Below are 20,054 nucleotides of genomic sequence, written 5' to 3'. Positions count from 1 at the left end.
CTCAGGAAGCTGAGGCAGGGGAATCACTTGAACCCAGGAGGCAGAGATTGCAGTGAGCCGAGATCATGCCACTGCACTCCAGCCTGGCCACAGAACGAGACTCCATCTCAAAAAAAAAAAAAGAAACATGATTCATTCATTTTTGTGTGTAGATCTTTTAGCCTGTGGTGTTACTAACTCGTTAGTTCTAGAAATTTGGGGGTTGTTTTTTAGATTCCTTGAGATTTTCTACATAGACAATCATGCCATCTGCATATACGGACAAATGTGTTTCTTTCCAATTGGGATGTCTTTTATTTCTTGTTCTTACCTCACTACAGTGGCTTTAATTTCTATTACTATGTTGAATAAGCAAGGTAAGAATGGACATCCTTTGCTTTTTCCTGATCTTAGGGGTAAGAGTCAGTTTTTCACCATTATGTATAATATCAGCTACAGGTTTTTTATAGATACCTATTCCTCATTTTCTGAAAATCATTATCAAGAATAGGTATTTGACTCTGTCATATGTTTTTTTCTGCATCAATATAATCAATTATGATTGTTTTTCAGACTGTTGATATAGTACATTATATTGACTGATTTTCAAATGCTGAACCCATCTTACATATCCGTAAGATTGATTTTCAATTGCTGAACCAATCTTATATAACTCTAAAAATTCCAACTTGGTCATGGTCTATCAATTTTTTTCATATATTGCTGGAATCAATGTGTTAATACTTTGTAAAAGTATTTGGGGTCAGCCAGGCACGGTGGCTCACATCTGTAATCCCAGCACTTTGGGAGGCTGAGGCGGGCGGATTCCCCAAGGTCAGGAGTTCGAGACCAGCCTGGCCAACATGGTGAAACCCCGTCTCTACTGAAAATACAAAAATTAGCCGGGCGTGGTAGCGGGCGCCTGTAATCCCAGTTCCTTGGGAGGCTGAGGCAGGAGAATCGCTTGAACCCAGGAGGCGGAGGTTGCAGTGAGCCGAGATCACGCCACTGCACTCTAGCCTGGGTGACAAGAGCAAGACTGTCTCAAAGTGTATATATATATATATATATACACACACACACACACACACAATATATATATTCAAAATGTAATAATTCTACAGTTGTTGAGCATTCTATAAATGGCAATTAGATCTTGTTGGTTTATTACATTGCTGAACTGTGTACTTGCTGATTTTCTAATTGTTCTGCCAGTTGTTGTGAGAAAGCTGCTGAACTCTCCAACTATAATTATGGACCTGTTTATTTCTACTTTCAGTTCTAGCAGTTTTTGCTTCACATATTTTGTAGCTCTATTGTTTGATACAGGTGCTTTAGAACTGCCATGTCTTCTTGGTGAATTTCATTATAAAACATCCCTCTTTCGTCTATAGTAATTTGTCTGAAGCCTACTTTATCTAACATAGCCAGTACTGCTTTCATTTGATTAAAGTTTGCATGGTATATCTTTGCCCATCCTTTTACTTTCAATCTGCCTATACAGTCATATTTGGGGGGTTTTTTTGTTTGCTTTTTGAGATGGAGTCTCACTCTCTCTCCCAGGCTGGAGTGCAGTGGCACGATCTCGGCTCACTGCAACCTCCGCCTCCCAGGTTCAAGTGATTCTCCTGCCTCAGCCTCTTGAGTAGCTGGGACTACAGGTGTGTGCCACCACGCCGCTAATTTTTTGTATTTTTAGTAGAAATGGGGTTTTGCCATGTTGGCCATGCTGGTCTTGAACTCCTGACCTCAGGTGATCCACCCACCTCGGCCTCCCAAAGTGCCAGGATTACAGGTGTGAGCCACCACACCCAGCCTATATAGTCATATTTGAAGTAAGTCTCATATTAACACAGTTACGTCATTGCCACTCTGACAATCTCTTATCTTTTAAATGGTACATTTAAATGATTTAAATCTAATGTAATTGTTCATATGTTAGGGTTTAAGTCTGCGTTTATTTTTCCTTTGTTCTTAGTTTTCCATTTGTCTGTTTTTATCTGCCTTTCTGTGAGTTAGCTGAACATTTTAGAAAATTGATTCCTCTCTAGAGTTTTTGCATATATGCATGGCATTTTTAGTGGTTGCTTCACATTATATATATACATTACTTATTACATTTTACGGCTGTCAACATTTTATTAATTCAAGTCCAGTGTAGAAACTAACTTTTCTTTATGTCCCTTCACCATCCCCAATTTATACCACATTGTCTTACTTTTTTCTTTTTTTGAGATAGACCCTCACCCGGTTGCCCAGGCTGGAGTGCAGTGGCATGATTTCAGTTCACTGCAACCTCTACCTCTCAGGCTCAAGCGATCCTCCCACTTCAGCCTCCCAAGTAGCTGGGACTACAGGTGCACGCCATTATACCCAGTTAATTTTTGTATTTTTTGGAGAGATGGGGTTTCATCATGCTGCCTAGGTTGGTCTCAAACTCCTGGGCTTAACCATTCTGCCGGCCTCGGCCTCCTACACTGCTGGAAGTATAGGTGTTAGCCACCATGCCCAGCCCCATATTTTCTTTAAATACATTTTCTTGGCTGGGTGCGGTGGCTAACAACTATAATCCCAGCACTTTGCGAGGCCGAGGAGGGCGGATCACGAGGTCAGGAGTTCCAGACCAGCCTGACCAACATGGTGAAACCCTGTCTCTACTAAAAATACAAAAAAAATTAGCCGGGCATGGTGGTGTGTGCCTGTAATCCCAGCTACTCGGGAGGCTGAGGCAGAAGAATCGCTTGAACTCAGGAGGCGGAGGTCGCAGTGAGCCGAGATCGCGCCACTGCACTCCAGCCTGGGCGAGAATCCGTCTCAAAAAAAAAAAAAAAAAACCAAAAAAAAAATGTTATTTAAATGCATGTAAATACATTCATCAACTGATGAACAAAAGGTGGTACATTCATATATAGATTATTCAATTATAAAAAGGAATTAAGTACAAATTATATGCTACAGTATGGATGAATGTTGAAGATGTTATGCTAAATGAAAGACGCCAGACACAAGAGATCACGTATTACAGCTGACCCCTGAACATGGGTTTGAACTGCGTGGGTCCACTTTTATGTATTTTTTTTCAGTAGAAGTTACACCAGGTGTGCCTGCCTCTCCTGCCTCCTCCATCTTTTCCACCTCTACCACTCCCTAGACAGCAAGACCAACCCCTCCTCTTCCTCAGCCTACTCAACATGAAGACAACAAGGATGAAGACCTTCATGATGATCCACTTCCACTTAATGAATCGTAAATATACTCTCCCTTCCTTCTGATTTTTAATAACATTTTCTTCTCTAACTAATTGCAAGAATATAGTAGATAATAAATTACCATAGAAAGTATGTGTTAATTGACTATGTTATTGGTAAGGCTTCCAGTCAACAGTAGGCTATTAGTTAAGTTTTGGTGGAATTAAAAATTTTATGCAGATTTGACTGTATAAGGGGTTGGTGCCCCTAACCGCCCCCCCCATTCCTCAAGGGTCTACTGTATATGATCCCACTTGTATACAATATTCAGAACAGGCAAATCCATAAACAGAAAGCAAATTAGTAGCCATGGGATAGCGGGCAAAGGGAATGAGTACAGGGTTTCTTTTAGAAGTGATTAAAATCTGTTGGAACTAGATAGCAGTGATGGATGCACAACACTGTGAATGTATGAAATGCCACTAAATTGTATACTTTAAAATGGCTAAAACACTAATGTGTATTGTGCCGCAATTAAGTAAAAAAATACTATTAAGTGAAAAGAAAAGTAGCTAACTGAAAAAAATATCTGCAGGCCGGGTGCAGTGGCTCACGCCTGTAATCTCACCACTTTCGGAGGCCAAGGCGGGCGGATCAAAAGGTCAAGAGATCGAGACCATCCTGGCCAACATGGTAAAACCCCGTCTCTACTAAAAATACAAAAATTAGCTGGGCATGGTACCACACGCCTGTAGTCCCAGCTACACGGGAGGCTGAGGCAGGAGAATCGCTTGAACCTGGGAGGCGGAGGTTTGCAGTGAGCCGAGATCGTGCCACTGCACTCCAGCCTGGTGACAGAGCAAGACTCCATCTCAAAAAAAAAAACTCTGCAACATTATAACAAAAAAAGGTGAATTTCCTTAATTTATAAAGAGTATCTACAATAAGAAAAAGTCCAAACACCATTTTTTTTTTTTTACAGGACCAAGAATATTAACAAATAGTTCACCCAAAAAAAAATACCTTTCAAATGGATAAAAAAAAAAAAGTTCAATACACTGACATTCTCCGTTTCCCCTTCAATTTTCTCACAACTGGCATTCTTATCTCTTTCACTGGATAGGGGAGAGTTCTTAATGCTCAGTTCTAGATCCCCTGGTTTGCTTTCCTGGTACTGGAAATGCTGCCATGGTAGAGCTGGCAGAGTGAATGGACCAACATTCACAAATTATTTTCCCTATATGTAAACTAATCACTAACAGTACAGTTGGCATGACCCCAACTCGTGTTTTGTGAAGTTCAACAAGCCAATTTCATAAAACAAACAAAAGAAGGGGTTATAGGGAACTGCTCTAAATTTTAAAAGGCTCAAAAGACATAAAAATCAAATGCAATGTGTGGTCTCTGAACAGATCCTGGTTTGAAGAAAGCAGCTATAAAAGACATCCTGCGGACAACTGGGAAAATCTGAATATGCACTGGGTGTTAAACATTAAGGAACGGCCGGGCGTGGTGGCTCACGCCTGTAATCCCAGCACTTTGGGAGGCCGAGGCAGATGGATCACCTGAGATTAGGAGTTCGAGACCAGCCTGGCTAACATGGTGAAACCCCGTCTCTACCAAAAACACAAAAATTAGCCAGGCATGGTGGCAGGCCCCTGTAATCCCAGCTACTCGGGAGGCTGAAGCAGGAGAATCACTTGAACCCGGGAGGTCAAGGTTGCAGTGAGCCGAGATCGCACCATTGCACTCCAGCCTGGGTGACAAGAGCAAGACTTCGTCTCAAAAAAAAAAAAATTATGGAATTACTGTTAATCCTACTATGTATAGTGATGGCATTGTGACTATATAGAAAAAGGTCCTTGTTTATTATATGTTTATACTGACTTATTTAGAAGAAAATGTCATGATGACTGTAATTTACTTTACAGTATTTTCGGGGAAAAGGCAAGTAAGGCAAAATCATAACGGTTGCTAAATCTAAGTGATCCATATACGGAAATTCATTTATGTTATTCTCTCTACTTTCATGTGAATGTCTAAAATTTTTCATAACAGATAATACAAATAAATCACTAACCTATTAATTCATTTCTCACCAACTAAACATCCACTCTATTAAGCAAATAATTATTCTAGAAAGAACACTTGTGAATATACAAAATAGAAATTAATATTATTCATTATTTTGAAACATCCTTTAAGGAGCTTTTATACTTTTTTTTTTTTGAGACGAAGTCTTGCTCTTGTCACCAGGATTATAGGCACAAGGCAGCATTTATACTTTCTTAGGTTATGTTTCAGAAAATACACTTCCCTGCCGGGCGCGGTGGCTCAAGCCTGTAATCCCAGCACTTTGGGAGACCGAGGCGGGCGGATCACGAGGTCAGGAGATTGAGACCATCCTGGCTAACACGCTGAAACCCCGTCTCTACTAAAAATACAAAAAAATTAGCTGGGCGTGGTGGCGGGCGCCTGTAGTCCCAGCTACTCGGGAGGCTGAGGCAGGAGAATGGCGTGAACCCGGGAGGCGGAGCTTGCAGTGAGCCAAGATCGCGCCACTGCACTCCAGCCTGGGCCACAGAGCGAGACTTCGTCTCAAAAAAAAAAAAAAGAAAAGATAATACGCTTCCCGATTATCTTTGAGTTATGCATTTCGGCTAGTATGCTACTTCACATAATTATTTACTTATTAGTACCCTTTAAATGTCCACTCTGTTCTGGTTCTGCTGCTTCACTTTCCCTAGCCCCCAATCAGCCCGTATCAATCTCTTCATTGCTAAAACAGTACAACATCAACAGCACTGGAAGACAGTATCTAGCTACATAAGAAAAGTTACATTTACCCTGCTGCAAAATAAGGAGAGGAATCCAGAAGAGCTAAGTTTCTTTTCTGTCCAGTGTGTATGGCATTAACTAATCACCATTTTCCTTTTTTCTTTTAAGTTAATGTGTCAAACATAGAAATAACCTGAGGTACTATGAATTATTTTTAAAAAGTTATGTTGATAATTATTTTACCTGGAAAGTATCAGTTTGCTTTTAAATGTTATTCAAAGATATACTCCACAAGTATAATTTTATCATACCTCAAGAATATTTTATAAGAACTCTTCCTCTTAATTTTATATTAACCTCTTAAATCTGTGTAAGACATTCTATTTAATGTAACTCCTTATAAAAATCACATCCCACAAATTATCTTTAATGACAAAAATCTAAGTCTAGCTTGTCAAGTTTTTCTCTGTAACATATTCTCTTAACAATTTGTATCCTTGAATACTAAGTCAGTTCCTGCAAATGAACCAATCACTAATCAATTTAAAAAAACCTAACAAAAATTAAATGATGTCCAACATTGTTCTCATAAAAATATATACAAAATTAACATACCAGTCGTCAATGCAATTTCAAACAAACAACGCAAAATTGGTAAAATGTTTTAGTCTTTATGTAGATTTCATCAAGTGTTTTGCCTTCTCCCAAGGGTTAGGAAGTTTAAAACTAATGTTCTGGCTGGGCGCGGTGGCTCATGCCTGCAATCCCAGCACTCTGGGAGGCCGAGGTGGGCGGATCACCTGAGGTCAGGAGTTCAAGACCAGCCTGACCAACATGGAGAAACCCCATCTCTACTAAAAAATACAAAATTAGCTGGGTGCGGTGGCACATGCCTGTAATCCCAGCTACTCAGCAGGCTGAGGCAGGGGAACAGCTTGAATCCAGGAGGCGGAGGTTGCAGTGAGCCAAGATCACACCATTGCACTCCAACCTGGGCAACAAGAGTGAAACTCCGTCTCAAAAAATAAATAAAACATAAATAAAATAAAATTATTAATGTTCTAACCGCTGTTTACAGGGTTGTTCCACTAATAAATTCCACGTCCTGGACCTAAATGATTGCTAAAATGTTTTGCACACAGCAGCTAAATGTATTCACACTAACATGATGTCAGAAACAACCGATTCATCTACATGCAACCTCATTTCCCTCAGATGCCTCCAAGGCAACTGAAGTTCATAGATTTTGTCTAATTACAAGTGCAGGTTCAAATCACCTTGGATTTGAGTTAGGATCCACGGATTGTTTTTTGTTTGGTTAGTTGGTTTTGTTCTGTTTTTCAATTCAGGCATCTTGTTCATGGAACATTCATTATTTGCTTGAGATTGCTTTCACTGCCAGCTGCTTACTTTCTTTACCACTACGGTATAATCTACACCCTTTGACTCAACTGCTTGCTAGATTCTCCCCTCAATTAAGAAATTTCTAGGCTCAAGGGAAAAAAAAAAAAAGAAAAGAAGGAATTTTTATTGGCCACTGTTACAGTAATAGTCAGATAAGGCCGGGCACAGTGGCTCATGCCTGTAATCCCAACACTTTGGAGGCCAAGGCAGGCAGATTACCTGAGGTCAGGGGTTTGAGACCAGCCTGGCCAATATAAATTTTTAGGCTCTACTAAAAATACAAAAATTAGCCGGGCGTGGCAAGGAGTGCCTGTAATCTCGGCTACTCTGGATGCTGAGGCATGAGAATCACTTGAACCCAGGAGGCGGAAGTTACAGTGAACCGAGATCGAGCCACTACACTCCTGCCTGGGTGACAGAGCGAGACTCCATGTCTGTCTGTCTCTCTCCCGCTCTCTCTCTCTATATATATAAAATAAATTAAAATTAAGTTAAAATTAGCCAGGCACAGTGGCAGGCGCCTGCAATCCCAGCTACTCCGGAGGCTGAGGCAGGAGAATCGCTTGAACTCGGGTGGTGGAGGTTGCAGTGAGCCAAGATTGCGCCACTACACTCTAGCCTGGGCAACAGAGCAAGACTTCATCTCAAAAAAAAAAAAAAAAAAAAAAAGTCAGACACTTGCTTTCTTTCACTGACTTTTTAAAAAAATTCATCTTCAATATTTACAAAAAATAATCCATGCTAGAAGTTGCTATGTCACAGAAGTTTAAGAAATGCATGGTAAAAATCACTAAGTTTAATAACGGTTACCTCTGGGGATGAGAGAAGAGAGAGATGCAATCAGGGATGGGTACACAGAGAACTTCAACTGTCACGTTAATGTTTGATTTTTTTTATGTTGGGTGGTGAGAAGAGAGGTTCACTGTATTATTCCTTATATATTCGTATATGTCTTAAGTATTTCATAATATATTTAAAGTCCCCTCCAAAAGATAAAGAAGTTAATCTTGCATTCCTTCATCACCCCCTCCATCAAAAAAAAAAAAAAATGGACTCATACTAGACTATTCCGCAACTTACTTTTCTCACATAACCATCCATCATAAGATCCTCTAGGTCAAAAGTCAAAATAGTCCATAATATTTATGTACCAAAATTTACTCATTCTCCTATTGATGGATACACAGCTTGTTTCCAGTTGTCACAAGAACAAAATAGTACAAAAGTATCCTTGTTCATGCGTCATTATATACTGGTACTTTTATTTCTGTAGGATAGATTCTTAAAAGACAGACTTTTGAATTCCAGTTTTTGTTCAAGTGATATCTGTATTTTTTATTTCCCTAAATATTGCCAGATTCTTTTCTAAAAGGTTGCAGCAATTCATACTCCGCGGTAATGCATGAAATTTACTTTAACCACATAAGCATTTAACAACATATTAGATGTCACTCTTAACTGTCTTCCCCATATATATAGTAAACATGCTATGCTTAACATAAATTTAATTTCGCCAACAGATTTGAAAACAGGAAATCTAGCTCTTTTCTTAGTGAGTAATCAACCTGGCAATGTAAGTCCCCCAAAGATTACCTGTACACACACACACACACACACCCACCTACCTCTGAGATGTAAGCCCCCCAAAGATTATCTGTATATATATACACACACACACACACACACACACACACACACACACACACACACACACACACACACACACACCCCTCTGAGATGCTTCAAGAACAAATGTTAAGTTTTTGCCCAAAACTCCACATTTGGGGTATAGTGGGCACAGAAAAAAATTGTTTAATCTAGTGCATAATGAATACGTTACAAACAAATTAATTAAAACTAAAAAGTTTGGACATGAAAGGCAGAACAAAAAAAAATAAAGTTAGGCCCAAGAGGTTAGGCTGTTCCTAGGAAAGCTCTGAGGAGATGGAATCCATTTTGGCGCGACATGGTGTCAATAAAAACCCATTTAAATAAGGAAAAAGGAAAGAACGACCCATATATCTCTCCTAGGAGCTAGCTTCTGCAACTTCCTAGCCTCGTCAGTAGAAGTTAGGCGATCAGCGAGAAAGAAATTATTTTCCGATATTTTGAAGAGACTGGAGAGAGAAAAATGGAATACAGGCCGGTTACTCCCCCGACTCAGGCCACGCGATCCCAAAGTGTGTAGCCTCGCTAACGGCCACTTCTCTAGCCAACGTGAGGCTCATCACTCACCACAATACTATTAACTGGCGAGTTTCTGGACTTTTGTTAGTGGACTCATACTTCGGACGCCTTGCAACCCCCGTAAGGACGCAGTGGTTACACCCCGCGCAAACGCCGCCATCTTAGGTCTTCCACTAGCTCTAGGGCATAGGCGGATAAAAGCCGGGGGTGGGCGTCACAGCCAAACAGGTCCGGCGCCCAGCCGCCGTGCACTACCTAAATGCCTCCGCCGGCAACGTGCCCCAGCCGTTGCCGTGGACCCTCCCCCAGTTTCCTGACCTGTTGCACTTCCTCTCACAGCCTTCATCTCTTTTGAAATTCCCTTTTCCTTTTTCTTTCTCTTCATTTCTTTTTTCCTTTCCCAACCCAAATTTCTTTCAGCTTTGCCTCGACTCCTTTCTTTCTTCCCTATTTCCAGATCTCTCACTCTCATTAACTTTACCTCACAAGTATGATAGACAAAGCTGTCATTCACTTCTGTTATCTCACTAAGTCATTGCAACATCAGGTAAGCCGAGGACTGATTTTTTCCAGTTTTATAGATGACGAAATTAAGGCCCAAAGAGGTGACCCAATTTTCCAAAAGTGCTAGAATGAGCTAGAACCTACTTCTTTTCACTTTACTAAGCCCCGTGTTCCGATAGATGAGGGTATATGTACTTCAACCAACTAATGGGAAAACTGAAGCCAGAGGGTTTTGGCCTAGTCATACAGTGAGTCCGTCAATGGCAAAACTGGATTCAGAACAAGGTGCTTCCTTTAATTCTGTAAACAAAAGAGTCTTCATAAAAGAGTTGGTAGCCAGGTGTGGTGGCGCTTGCCTGTAATCTCAGTGTAATCCCAGCTACTTGGGAGGCTGAGGTGGGAGAATCGCTTGAACCCAGGAGGCGGAGGTTGCAGTGAGCCGAGATCGTGCCACTGCATTCCAGCCTGGGCGACCGTGCCAGACTGTCTCAAAAAAAAAAGAATTGGGATGCTGCTCTTGAGCCTTAAAGTCCTTCCATCTTCCCTCTTGTTTTATTTATTTTTATTTTATTTTTTGAGACGGAGTCTTGCTCTGTCGCCCAGGCTGGAGTGCAGTGGCGTGATCTCGGCTCACTGCAACCTCTGCCTCCTGGATTCGAGCGATTCTCCAGCCTCAGCCTCCTAAGTAGCTGGGATTACAGGCATCTGCCACCATGTCCAGCTAATTTTTACTAGAGACGGGGGTCTCACCATCATGGCCAGGCTGGTCTTGCACTCCTGACCTCAAGTGATCCACCCGCCTCAGCCTCCCAAAGTGCTGGTATTACAGGCGTGAGCCACCGCACCCAGCCTCCCTCTTCTTTTAGATTCAGCTCTTTTAGATTCAGTCCTGACACTTCTAAGAGGCCTCTATATTTATCAAAACCTTTATCTCTGTTGTTCCCACTCCATGAGGGAAAATACACTAGCTGGATACCAGCCCCAAAAGTATGAAAAAACCAAGGCCAAAACTTGTTTGTGAAGCATTATGTGTGAGTGATGTAGGTTTCTGGGGGAAGGCTTGTGCTTCACCGGTAAGGAAAAGACACTTTAGAGGTCCTAATCCCTTTGCAAAGCTATAGTTTCTCTCTATGAACTAATGTTGTCTCTGGTTTTCTACGAGACCCCCACATAGAACACCTCTTATTCTATTCATTTGCATCATTACTTTTTCTGTCTTTATTTTGATATCGTCACCCTCAAAAGGAAGGTAATGATACACAGTTGTATAAAACATCTGGGCATTGACATATGGACATTTTGGAGTAAAACACCACATAAAACCAGTTACGTGTTCAATGGTCAGTAATAGACGTGGAGAGGTCTCTAAGCTTAAACTGTGTCATCCCCTAGGGTTTACGCATATTTGAGCACATCTTGGAAATTTGTAGGACAGGCACCAAAAACCAATTGCAAAAGGAACTGTTGAGCTCCTAAGAAAGAACTAGTAACCTGAAATTTTGAATCAAGGGCTTGATTAGACTCAAGTTGAACATTTTTGCAAGAATAAAGGTCATGTTGTATGTTGTAAAAAAAAAAAAAAAGAAAGAACTAGTACTAAAAGAGTAGGGAATCAGATAGACAATGTAGGGTAAAAGAAGGATCAAGTCTGAATGTTGCAGAGGAGGCAAATATGACTGTAAATTCTGTCATATTTTCTTTTGGCAGTAGCACACCATGCATTTATTTTGGGGCAGGTACAAAACATCCCTCTGCAGTAATTTAATGGTAAGTAGAAAGGGGGATAAAAATGAGTGAAACCTGCCGGGCGCGGTGGCTCATGCCTGTAATCCCAGCACTTTGGGAGGCCGAGGTGGGCAGATCACCTGAGATCAGGAGTTTGAGACCAGACTGGCCAACATGGTGAAACCCCGTCTCTACTGAAAATACAAAAATTAGCTGGATGTGGCGGTGGGCACCTGCAATCCCAGCTACTCGAGAGGCTGAGGCGAGATAATCGCTTGAATCCAGGAGGCGGAGGTTGCAGTGAGCCAAGATAGCGCCGCTGCACTCCGGCCTGGGCGACAGAGCAAGACTCTGTCTCAAAAAAAAAAAAAAAAAAGTGAAATCTATTGCAGTTTTGTTCTGATGACTCTTGGGACTTTGTCTGTTTGGGAGGAAAATGACTCTTTATTTATTTATTTATTTATTTATTTTGAGACGGAGTCTGACTCTGTCACCCAGCCTGGAGCGCAGTGGCGCAATCTCGGCTCACTGCAACCTCTGCCTCTCCTTTCTCGGGTTCAAGCGATTCTCCTGTCTCAGCCTCCCGTGTAGCTGGGACTACAGGCGCAGGCCCCCACACCCGGCTAATTTTTGTATTTTTAGTAGAGACGAGGTTTCACCGTATTGGTCAGGATGGTCTCGAACTCCTGACCTCAGGTGATCCACCCGACCCAGCCTCCCAAAGTGCTGGGATTACAGGCATGAGCCACCGTGCCTGGCTGAATTTTTTAAATACACATATAAAGAAATAATCAGCAGGAAGCATTATTAGAGAAATAGGCTTGTAAAGCTGCCAGTCAATTTTTTTTTTAACAAATTGATGCACTGGTTTTATTTGGTAAAGTTTCTAACTGAAAAGTGCTAGACCCAGAGACCCAGGGACAGAAAAGCTATATTAATTCATAGCCACGGTGCAAGCTTCATGCCCCTGCCTCCACTCACTCACATTTCCCCTAGTCTACCTGCCTCAATTCCAACTTAAGAAAAATGCCTCCAGAAAACACCAGAGACAGAGTTTGGTTGCCAGGTGACAATATTTCCTCTTGAAGACTGATCTTTGTAGCTTCCTGGACTACTGAACTAGCCAGTACCTATTTCATTCTCTGTGGAAACCCACTTTTCCTCTTACATAAGTAATTGTTCCAAAGGTAAGAAAGCTGTCTCCTGAAAGAATATAAAATCCAAATAGGTGAAAGAAGAGTTGGGATTTTACCATCATCCAGCCATATTTGGCAGGCACTTGCTTAGAAAGGGCTCTTATTTGGAAATTTTACAAAGAAATTTAAAAAGGCAATGACCCCTGGGACAATAGTTCATGTTATCTTTGCATTCACAATTTAAGACAAATAAATGAGTAACAGTCTTAACAGCTAAAATGATAGATGCTGAGTTACACTAGAACAAACTCATTTGAAACATGAGTTGGAACAAGAGCGAAACCGTCTCAAAAATAAAATAAAAGAAAATAAAAAAGTACAATTTGTGGTGGCATGTGGGAGAACAGATATAACAGAATTTATTCATTCATTAAGAACTTACATGTAAAGAATAAGACTACACAAGTGGGTGATGAATGCAATCCGGTGTTAATCTTCAAGATTACATTCAAATCGGAGAGGGAAAAAAGAAAAAGAATCGTAAGACGTGTCTTTATCCAAGGCACTGTGCTAGGTACAAGGTAGAAATAGAAGTGAGAGTTGGGGCCGGGCACGCTGGCTCGCGCCCATAATCCCAGCACTTTGGGAGGCTGAGGGGGGCAGATCACTTGAGGTTAAGAGTTCGAGACCAGCCTGGCCAACATGGTGAAAACCCGTCTCTACTAAAAATACAAAAATTAGCCGGGCGTGGTGGTGTGCGCCTGTAATTCCAGCTACTCGGAAGGCTGAGGCAAGAGAATTGCTTGAACCCAGGAGACAGAGGTTGCAGTGAGCCAAGATTGTGCCATTGCACTCCAGTCTGGGTGACAAAGCGAGACTCTGTGCCAAAATAAGTAAATAAATAATAAATAAATAAATAAATAAGGTAGAGTTGGGTGTGGAGATGAATCTACCATGAATCTTAGCATTAGGGAATTTATTTTCTAGTAGGGAGAAATAAAATGTGAAGGTTGGGTAATTTTTTTTTATTAGGGTCTCAAGGGGATGAAAAAGTATTTAATATATACATTTCAACACCCAAAATAATTTATAAAGTTATACATTTTGCAAAGCACTGTACCAAGTGATGTAGGGGATGGGAAAAACAACAAGAAGGGAATTTATAAATGTAATGTGAGCCAATGAAGGCAGTATATTAGAATGAAGGATGTATCATGAGATGTAAAATCACACCACTTAAACTATATATAAAGTTGACCAATCCTAAAGCTCCTTTTTAAGCTGAGCTATAATTCACATACCATAAAATTCATCCTTTCTAAGAGTACAAGTCAGTGGTTGTTGATATATTCACAGACTTGTGTAACTGTCACTACTATCTAATTTCAGAACATTTCCATTACAATAAGAAACCCCATACCCGGCCGAGTGTGTTGGTTCACGCCTGTAATCCCAGCACTTTGGGAGGCTGAGGCGGGTGGATCACCTGAGGTCAGGGGTTCGAGACCAGCCTGACCAATATGGTGAAATCCCGTCTCTAGTAAAAATACAAAAATTAGCTGGGCGTGGTGGTGGGTGCCTGTCCCAGCTACTTGGGAGGTTGAGGCAGGAGAATCGCTTGAACCCGGAAGGCAGAGGTTGTAGTGAGCCGAGATCTTGCCTCTGCACTCCAACCTGAGCAACAGAGCAAGACTCCATTTCAAAAAAAAAAAGAAAAAGAAACCCCATACCCATTAGCAGTCACTACTCATTACTTCTTCACCCAATCAGCCCATAGCAAACACCATTTTTTTTGTCTCTGTGGATTTGCTTCTTCTGAACATTTCATTTAAATGAAATCAACAGGTGACCTTTTGTGCCTGACTTCTTAGCACAATATTTTCAAGGTTCATGCATGTCGTAGCATATACCAGTGCTTCATTTCTTTTTATGACTAAATAATATTCCATTGTATAAATATACAACATATTGCTTATCCATTCATCAAATGATATATGTTTGGATTGTTTCCATCTTTTGGCTATAATGAACAATGCTACTATGAACATTTATGCACAAGTTTTTGTGTCAACCCACGTTTGCAGATATCTTGGGTATATACCTAGGCAGGCAACTGCTGGGCAACATGGTAACTCTATGATGAACTCCTTGAGGAATTGTCAAAGGGTCTTCCAAGGCACTGCATCATTTTACATTTCTACCAGCAATATATGAGTGTTACGATTTCTCCACATTGTTGCCATACTTGTCATTTTAACTATGGCCAGCCTAATGGGTGTGAAGTAGTATCTCAAATGCTTTTGATGAGCATTTTCCCAATAGCTAATGATGTAGAGCATCTTTTTATGTGCATATTGGCCTTTTACATATCCTCTTTGGATAAATGTCTATTCAAATACTTGGCCTATTTTTCAATCAGGTTATTGGTCATTTATTGAGTTGTAGGAGTTTTACATTATCAGATATATGATTTGCAAATATTTTCTCCTATTTTGTAAGTTTTTTTCAGTTTCTTGATGCGTTCTTAAAGCACAAAAGTTTTTTATTTTCACTAAGTACAACTTACTTTTTCTTTTGTACCTTGTGTTTTTAATGTCACAACTAAAAAAAAAAAAGCCACATTGTCTAACCTAAGGGCATGAAGATTTTCTTACATGAGATTTATAGTTTAAGCATTTACATTTAGGTCTTTGATACATTTTGAGGTTGTTTTTTTTTTTTGGTTGTTTTTGTTTGGTTTTTGTTATTTATTTATTTGTTTTATTTGTATTTTTATTTATTTATTTATTTTTAGACAGGGTCTCGCTGTGTCACCCAGGCTGAAGTGCAGTGGCAAGATCTTGGCTCACTGCAGCCCCCGCCTCCCGGGTTCAAGTGATTCTCCTGCCTCAGCCTCCCGAGTACCTGGGACTACAGGTGCGTGCCACCACGCCCTTCTAATTTTTGTATTTTTAGTAGAGGCGGGGTTTCACCACGTTGGCCAGGCTGATCTCAAACTCCTGACCTCAGGTGATCTGCCCGCCTCGGCCTCCCAAAATGCTGGGATTACAGGCATGAGCCACTGCGCCTGGCCTTTTTTCTTTCTTTCTTTCTTTTTTCTTTTTTTTTTAGAGACAGGGTTTCACCCTCATCACCTCTAGGGTGCAATGGCGCAATATTGACTCACTGCAATCTCTGCCTCCCAGAGTTACGCAATTCTCCGACCTTCGCCTCCCAAGTATCTGGAATTACAGGCGCAGCGCCACTACGTCTGGCTAATTTTTTTTTGTTTTTTTTTTGTATTTTTTTTGTAGAGATGGGGTTTCACCATGTTACCCAGGCTGGTCTCAACTCCTGGACTCAAGCGATCTGCCCACCTCAGCCTCCCAAAGTGCTGGGATTATAGGCATGGGCCACCGCACCTGGGAGTTAATTTTTGTTTCTGATGAGCAATAGTAATCTAACTTCTTTCTTTTGCATATAGATACCCAGTTTTCCCAGCACCATGTGTTTAAAAGACTGTTGCTTCTTTGTTTATAATTGACCATAAATGTAAGGGTTTATTTCTAAACTCTCAATTCTATTCCTTTGATTTATATATATTTATAAATGTAACTTTATACCAATCCCACAGTCTTGATTACTGTAGCTTTGAAGTAAATTTTAAGATAAAAAACCATGAGTATCTGACCCCACTGGAAACGAAAAAAAAAAAAGAAGAAGAAGAAACATGAATGCTTCAACCTCCAACTTTATTCTGGATGATTTTCACTACTCTGGACCCTTGCAGTCTCATATGAGTTTTAGCATCAGCTTCTCGATGTCTGTAGTAATCAAGTTGGGATTTTGGTAGGGATTGTGTTGAGTCTATAGATAAATTTGGAGACCTTTGACATTATAACAATATTAAGTCCTTAAATTCATGAACATGCGATGGAGGTCTTCCAATATACGTAGATATTCTTAAACTTTTTTCAATAACGTTTTGTGTACAAATTTCAATAATGTTCTGTGTACAAGTTTTGAACTTCTTTTGTTAATTTATTCCTAAGTACAAGTATTTTTTATGCTATTTTAAATGGAATTTTTTGCTTAATTTTATTCAGATTTGTTTATTGCAAGTCTATAAAATACAACCGCTTGTTGTATATTGGTTTTGTATTGTACAATGTTGGTTAAGTGTCTTGTTAGTTCTAGTTCTAGTTCTAGTATAGTTGTCCCTCAATATCCAAGGGGAATTGATTCCAGGACCCCACACAGATATCAAAATTCTCAGATGCTTAATTTTCTTACATAAAATGGGGTTATATAATCTACATACATCCTTCTGAATGCTTCAAACCATCTCTAAATTACTTACAATACTTGATACAATGTAAATGCTATGTAAATAGTTGTTATACGGTATTTGTTTTATTTATATTATTTTTATTGTTGGTTTTTTAAATATTGCTTTATTTTTGATCTGCAATTGGTTGAATTTGTGGATGTGAAACCCATAGATATGGGGGGGTCTACTGTAGTTTTTTGTGGATTCCTTAGGATTTTCTATATGCAAGGTTATATCTTGTAAAAGTAGATATAGTTTTACTTCTTCCTTAACAAAAGTAGATATAGTTTTACTTCTTCCCTAAAATTCTGAATGTCTTTTATTTCTTTTTCTTGCCTAATTGCCCTGGACAGAGCCCCTAGCACAAACGTGAATAGAAATGATCAGAGCAAAACATTCTTGCCTTTTTTTTTTTTTTTTTTTTGAGACGGAGTTTCACTCTTGTTGCCCAGGCTGGAGTGCAATGGCACGATCTTCACTCACTGCAACTTCTGCCTCCCAAGTTCAAGTGATTCTCCTTCTTCAGCCTCCCGCGTAGCTGGGGTTACAGGCACCCACCACCACGCCCGGCTGATTGTTTGTGTTTTTAGTAGAGACAGGGTTTCACCATGTTGGTCAGGCTGGTCTTGAACTCCTGACCTCAGGTGATCCGCCCACCTCGGCCTCCCAAAGTGCTGGTATTACAAGCGTGAGTCACTGCAGCTGGCCAGCTTTTTTTTTTTTTTTTTTTTGAGCACTATGAATGGTGTCATCCTCCACTTTTCTAGCCTCCATGACCTCCTTGTGACCTTCATGATGAGAAATCACTTTTGTCTTGCAGAAGATACCTTAGACATAAATAACCTCCCTCTTGCTGCTTTCCTGATTTTTAATGGAAGCAAATTCATCGATAATAATTTCAAAAGTTATGTCTTTCCTTATCTTGTTTTCAAGTAAGAGAAATCGATGTTTGGCAATTTCTCTTGACCAACTGAACAATCTTAAATTAATTTTTAATTACTTTTAGCATATGGAAACTGCTTTCACAGGATATTGTTTTAAAAATATATTAAGACTACTTCCAAATTTGAATAAGATTACACTAAAGCAACTTTATGCAACAGCTTTAGAATACTCAAACTCAATGCTGATTTTATATTACACATTACTGATTTTGCAGGATACTTAAAATTATTTTGGATGAAATTCTGGGGCCAGGTGCAGTGGCTCATGCCTGTAATCTCAACACTTTCAAAGGCTGAGGTGGGCGGATGACGAGCTCAGGAGTTTGAGACCAGCCTGGCCAACATGGTGAAAGCCCATCTCTACTATAAATACAAAAATTAGCCAGGCATGTTGGCAGGTGCCTATAATCCCAGCTGCTTGGGAGGCTGAGGCAGGAGAATCACTTGAACCTAGGAGGCGGAGGTTGCAGTGAGCTGAGATTATTGAGCCACTGCACTCCAGCCTGGGTGAGACAGAACAAGACTCCATCTCAAAAAAACCTATTTTGGGCCAGGTGCAGTGGCTCACACCTGTAATCCCAGCACTTTGGGAGGCCGAGGCAGGCAGATCACCTGAGGTCGGGAGGTCAAGACCAGCCTGACCAACATGGAGAAACCCCGTCTCTACTAAAAATACAAAATTAGCCCGGCGTGGTGGTGCATGCATGTAATCCCAGCTACTCGGGAGGCTGAGGCAGGAGAATTGCTTGAATTTGGGAGGTGGAGGTTGCGGTGAGCCGAGATCGCGCCATTGCACTCCAGCCTGGGCAACAAGAGCGAAACTCCATCTCAAAAAAAAAAAAAAAAAAAGAAAAAGAAAAAACTATTTTGGATGAAATTTTTACAGGATTTTAGTCATCAGAATCTTTTTGAGCCAAGTCGTTGACTGCTTTTTGTTATTTTGTTGTTGTTGTTGTTTGTTGCTGTTTTTAAGTATTAACAGATTTATCACAAGGAATTGGCTTACATGATTTATTGCAAGGAAATGGCTAGGCAAGTCCAAAATCCACAGGGCAGGCTGGAACTGTTGGGCATGAGCTAAAGTTCTATCCTCAGCGAAAATGTATTCTTCTTCAAGTAAGCCTCAGCTCTGCTCTTAAGGCCTCCAGTTTATTGAATCAGCCTACCTAGATTATCTAGAATAATCTACCTTAAAGTCAACTGATTGATTATAACCTTTAATCACATCAACAAACCACCTTCACAACCAGACCTAGATTAGAGTTTCATTGAATAACTGTAGAATGTAGCCTAGCCAAGTTGACATAAAACTGACCATGACACACGTGTTACATTCATCATGCTATGTCCTTAACACTCAAGACAGCCTCTACTGCATTTCTATATCTCCTTCCCAAGGTCCCAGGTACAGATAAACACACCTAAGTTAAATGAGCAAGTCTACAGGCAAATATGCTTATCCTTTCATCATTCTACTTTTCATCACTCTCTTCTGCTGTGCCATACAACCCCATTGGTTCCTTTTTTAATTTTAATTTTAGATTCAGAGGGTACATGTGTGAGTTTGTTACAAGTGTGTATATTGCATGATGCTGAGATGTGGGCTTCTATTGACCCCATCACCAGATAGTGAACATAGTACCTAATAGAAAGTTTTTCAGCTCTTGCCTCTTCTCTCTTCCCTACCGTTTGGAGTCCTCAGTGTATATTGTTCCCATCTTTATGTCTGTATGTATCTAGGGTTTAGCTCCCACCTATAAGTGAGAACATGCAGTATTTGATTTTCTCTTTCGGCATTAATTTGCTTAGGATAATGGCCTCCAGCTGCATCTATGTTGCTGCAAAGAACAGGATTTCATTCATTTTTATGGTTGCATAGTATTCCATGGTATATATTTAC

At 40.4% G+C, this 20,054-nt stretch overlaps 1 pseudogene; it reads right to left on the bottom strand.

Annotated features, from left to right (window-relative positions):
- The window catches only part of LOC129024245 (alanyl-tRNA editing protein Aarsd1-like), a 129,451-nt pseudogene extending 119,749 nt beyond the window's left edge, over positions 1–9,702 (bottom strand).
- Between the last annotated feature and the right edge of the window lie 10,352 nt (positions 9,703–20,054).

This window comes from Pongo pygmaeus, chromosome X, assembly GCF_028885625.2.
Source record: "Pongo pygmaeus isolate AG05252 chromosome X, NHGRI_mPonPyg2-v2.0_pri, whole genome shotgun sequence".
NCBI classification, from domain to species: domain Eukaryota; kingdom Metazoa; phylum Chordata; class Mammalia; order Primates; family Hominidae; genus Pongo; species Pongo pygmaeus.
The sequence above is the reverse complement of the archived record's forward strand: the minus strand, read 5'-3'. Positions and strand labels throughout refer to the sequence as shown.